Source organism: Triticum urartu, chromosome 3 (genome assembly GCF_003073215.2).
Source record: "Triticum urartu cultivar G1812 chromosome 3, Tu2.1, whole genome shotgun sequence".
NCBI lineage: Eukaryota > Viridiplantae > Streptophyta > Magnoliopsida > Poales > Poaceae > Triticum > Triticum urartu.
In genome coordinates, this window is record NC_053024.1 from 717,875,985 (window position 1) to 717,881,509 (window position 5,525).

Genomic DNA, 5,525 nt, shown 5'->3' on the forward strand with positions numbered 1-5,525 from the left:
CTCAAAGGCTTCGAGGTGGGTTGCTCTCAAACGACAAAAGCCGTACTCTAACTCCGAGCAGCCAACCATTTATGGTTGTAGGGGGTGGGCTATTTATAGCCACTAGGCAACCCGACCTGATTTGTCTGAAATGACCCTGGGTCACTAAGGAACTGACACGTGTTCCAACGGTCAGATTTCAAACACACACGGCAACTTTACTTGGGCTACAAGCAAAGCTGACTTATCCAACTCTGGACAAGATTTGCTCTCATAGTCTTCACTCGAAGACATAGGATTTTGGTTAAGCATCACTTCAGTCATTCTGACTGGTTCTCTTGGACCCCACTTAACAGTACGGTGGTTCCTATGACTCAACAAAGAAAAACACAGAACGGCAAAACTGCTAAGTCTTCGCGCTCCATAGTCTTCACGTGATGTCTTCTCTTGTCATAGTCTTCAATGTGAATGCCTTCACATACCACCTTTGACTTCAATGTCTTCATACATTTTTAGGGGTCATCTCTGGTAGGAAAACCGAATCAATGAGGGACTTCTACCTGTGTTATCCTGCAATTCTCTCACAAACACATTAGTCCCTCAACTAGGTTTGTCGTCAATACTCCAAAACCATCTAGGGGTGGCGCTAGATGCACTTACAATCTCTCCCTTTTTGGTGATTGATGACAAACTAGTTGAAGTTTTCAATGGGGAATAAAATATGTGAAATTGTAAAGGATAGGTTATCGTCTTCATAAGTGGCAAAGGCTCCCCCTGAAGATGTGCATATAAGTAATTTGCTTTTGGTATGCAAATGCATGTGGCAGGTTGTACTTGTGGAGATCCTCTTCAACTTATGATGACAATTCATCATGCATGAAAAAGTATGTGAAGATAATGACATGCATAATGAAAAATGGACGTCCGCAAAATGATCTAAGTGCGGAATTTATCGTCGCACATGCGGAATTTATCATTGCATCACAGAATAGCAAATAAGTAGCAGACGACCATCGAGTTTTAAGTGTTACAACTCAAAGAACCAAATGTATCAAAACGAGAGTTGTAAACACTAGGCAAAATATAAAGCAACCGCCCATATGGACCCGCTTGAAGACTATCAAACTCATATGCTTCTCCCCCTTTTGTCAGTAAGGACCAAAAAGGTTTGAAGACATAGAGCGTCTACTCGTTCCCATGAGGAGTAGGTGAAGTAGCAAGGTCATCGGTGTTGTTAGGCGGTGCAGACGAACTGGGGGCAGTGTCAATGCGTGCATAAGTAGGGGGCGGTGAAGTAGCATCATCTTCGTCATCGATCACTCTGGCATTCACAGTTGCCGCGGAGGAAGAGAACTCAGAGTCTTCAAGAGACGGAGTTCGTCGCAGCACAGTCCTTCTTGGAGGTGTGGAGTCAAACTTGAAGCGTTCAGAGAAGCCATCCTCTTGAAGATCATCTTCAGAACACATAAGCGTCAGCCCTTTCCATGTACGCCGACAGGTTTCATGGGCAACAAAGGCATTCTTCGTGGCAAGATTGCGAATGCGGTTGACATCCACCAAGAGGCTTTGCATCTGACGCTTAAGCCAGTCATGATGCTTATCCTGTTTTTGATGCAGCGCGACGAGAAGCTCTTGATCATTGAGGACACGAGATCGTCTTTGAGGCCTTTGCGCAATAGTGCTACCAGTGGCGTCAGTTTGAGCACGCGGGGCACGTGTGTTTCCAGCAAGGGGATAAACACGAGACACTGCTGGAATTCCTTCAATGGGCTGGGTGAAGCTTTGGTGATCAACATTATGAAGATAAATGGGATCCTTAGCAGGCTCTGGGTAAATGGCTTCAACTGACAGATCAACCTCGGGCAAGAATATAAGATGATTGCGCGTAGACGGCTGATAGTTGAAGGCTGAGTGACGCTTGATCAGAGGCATGACCCATGGAGCATCGAATTTCACCCAAAGATGTCGGAGCCAGACGCAGCCAACTGCCTGATGAAGAAGTCTTGAGCATTGAAGCTGATGCCATTGAAGATATAGAAAACCAAAGTCTTCATTGCTTCTTCAAGCTTCGCTGCAGATGAGTGTCCTTTGATAGGCCATAGAGTCTTCCTGATGATGTGGTAGATGGTGCGAGGCAGGTACTCTAGGTCTTCAACAAAGAACTCCTTAGGATATTCAGCATCTGGAGGCAAAGGCTTCATCATGCTTAGCATTTGACTCATGTTGGGTTCTGGCTTCTGAAAGATGCTTTCCAAGGCATTTTGATGTTGTTGACAACCTGGTTCATAGTGTTCACCAGGAGTGTGCAGGCCTGTGAGCTCAATGATATCAAGAGCTTTAGCTTTATGATGGACATTTCCTGTCATCCACTCAAGGACCCAAGTCTTCTGATCCCTGTTGTAGCCTCAAATATGAAGAGTGGCATAGAATTGAAGCAACAATCCTTCATTCTAGTGCTCCTTGTCGGTGATGAACTGCAGCATACCAGCATCTCTGAAACAGTCCAATGCTTCTTCGAGGGAGAGCAGACCAGCCATAGCTTCAGAGTCGAGGCACATATGTGGAAATATGCGCCCTTGATTGTATAGGACACATGAATAGTAGCTACGCTGCTGATAGCTCCAGAACCGATCTGAAGAAATGTGTGGTTTGGTATAAGGGTTCTTGGAGCTGTTGAAGAAGGTATTATGTGCCACGAAGCCATTCGCGTTAAAGACCCCAGGTGAAGTGGCAGTGCTTGGGAAACGTGGAAGTCTTGGCTTGGGCTTTTGGACTTGAGGCCTGTGCTTGACGTGGTACTCAAATTGTGGACCAACAGTAGGCGGAGGAGTCAGAATGGGCCATCGAACCATAACTTGCTGACTACGATCAAATGCCAGCTCCATTGTGTGAGGTCTTGGAGGGGGAACAGGGGCATTGGCATTGTCTTCATGGGCTTCAGGGGCCACATTGACTTCAGGTGCAGGCTCCACATTTCCTGAAGAGCGTCATCTGCAAGATCTTCATCGCTGGACAGATCAATGGTGTCGTTGCGCAGAATAGCAGCAGCAGTCAGTTCTTTGCTGGTGTGTTGCAAAGGCATCTTTACTTTCGAGGGCTTGGAGATGCGTGACAAATCTTCAGACTGCACACTGTCTTCAGGAGGTGCAGTAGCCAGTGGCTTCGCTCATGAGATTTTTGGTGCCGAGGCAGGCTTTGAAGCTTTAGGCTTCTTCAGTTTCTTTGGCTTCGGCGGTGCAGGCGCTTCATCAGATTCAGCGTCATCTGCAGGCTTATCCACGGCTGTCCCTTGAACCTTGATGTGAGTGATGAGACCTTCCAGGTTGTAGAAGGGCCCAACAAGATTGGGTTCAGCTTCGAGGGTGCCATCGGCACGGGGAGCAGAAGGGCCAGGGTTGAAGTCAAGTACCCATGACTTCTTGTTTTGCTTGGCCGAATTCTTGGCAAACTGGAAGTTGCGCTTGAACAGATTGTCGTCACGACACCATAGCAATGACGATGGGTGTGCATCCGCAGGCTGTGGTCCACGGACCATGCAGGGATAGAAGTTTTGTTCAATGGCTTCATCTCTGGACCTGGGTTGAAGATTTCTGTATAGGATGTCTCCCCATGGTCGTTTGATGGCATTTTTCTCAGCATATTCCTGGGTCACAAACATGTACTTGAACCATTGTTCTGCCAATTATCTTCGAATCCATTGGATTCGGGTCTTGCGCTGATTGTAATCCTCTTCAGGATCTGTCTTGTAAAGCTCTGAGAGGTCATCAGGCAAATCTCTTGACGTTCCCCCATGACGCTGTCTGCCACCCTTCCTTACTGATTTCTCTTCAACCATGAACTTCAAACTGAATGGCTTCACCACGTTCAAAGGCTTCAAAGGCTTTCGCTTGCTAGACAAACAGGAACTGGCTTCGGGAGAGTTAATGTGATGCTGTAAGAATTCTGCAAACGAATGCAGACTATGAGAACCAAGGGATTCTCCCACGGACATGTACCTGTGACAGCATTAGAGATGCGAGGGAAGGGGAAGAGGTCATATATATGCATTCTCAGAAGATTTTGAAGATAAATCAGTTTAGGAGACATTGACCTCATCGTGCAAAGACATTCACTTATATGTTGAGAGTTGGTTCCAGATTTGTACGAATCCGCGAATAAGTACAAGTGAGGAATCTAACTAGATATGAAGCTTAAGTGAATATTCTAGGCAGTATGAGATGCAGACAGGATAGATCTAACATTGTATAGGCAGAAACTTATTTTGGCAAACAGGATGAATCTTTGAGGATCAAAAAGATGGTAAAAATAGAGTTATATTTACCACGCGAAGAACTGCTAGATGGGAAGAGTAGGAGACCGAGCAGTTCAATCCACGGTGCCCTATCTTGGCGACGGAGAACACCTACGGCGGTAGCGGAGAAGACGATGTCCGCGGCCGGCGTGAGGACGGCGTCAGAGAAGTCGCAGCAGCTAAGGGCTTCGTCGCCAGCGTCGTCGAGAGCTAGTGGGGGAGCTAGGGTTTGACGAGGTGGAGAGGTGGAAGAAGGTTTTCTTGACCGTAGGGGACATGTATTTATAAGGAAGTGTGCGACACAGTGCAATTACGCAGGTGCCCCTGGCGGTTCACATCTGAGGAACACGTGGCAAACATGCAACATACTTGGAGTTGTCCCACGTTCCCACGCACACCTTGATTGTCGGGTGGTCGTTCCCACTTCTCCGGGTTTCAGGTGAACGAATTAGCATTGAAAACGGACTTAATGTTTGTCTCTGTATCTTCTGCTGACTAGGACGCAGAGAAGACATTCGACAGTTTCAATAGAATGCATATGATTTGGACAGATAGAGTTTGAGATAGAAAGCATAGAGAGATTAGGGTCCGATCACATTCACTTAGTTCAAAAGATTCAACAAGGAAGACGTAGCTATAAGTGAATGCAGTAGAGGACAGAACACTAGTATGTATATATCAGAAGACAATCAAGTCAACATAGTGAAGATAATCATGAAGACAAACCAAATGCAAAGACATATCAAATGTAACGCCATGAGTGAATCACTTCAAACAGAAAAATTTGGTGGTGGCGTTACCCACCGTATAGGAAGTATTAGACCCAGACACGGCGCACAATTATCGTGGCGCTCCGAAGTCAAATTCCACATTAATGTATTCACACTTAGAATGTAAGTCTTCATTGATTGAAGATATACTCTACTTCGTGTGTTGCACATCTAAGTCATCAATATACATAAGTGTTAGGATGTGTGCCTGTTCCCAGGACATTTGAGGATTCCGAGATATTTAGCTCACACCGTAACTTGCAAAACCTCTTCTTATCTAATTGCTTGGTGAAGATATCTGCCAATTGCTCTTCAGTGTTGACGTGTATGATATCAATATCTTCCTTCACAACATGATCTCTGAGAAAGTGATGATGAATTTCAATGTGCTTTGTCTTTGAGTGCTGAACTGGGTTGTTGGCAATCTTGATGGCGCTTTCGTTGTCGCAGTAGAGTGGCACTTGCTTCAGATGAATGCCGTAGTC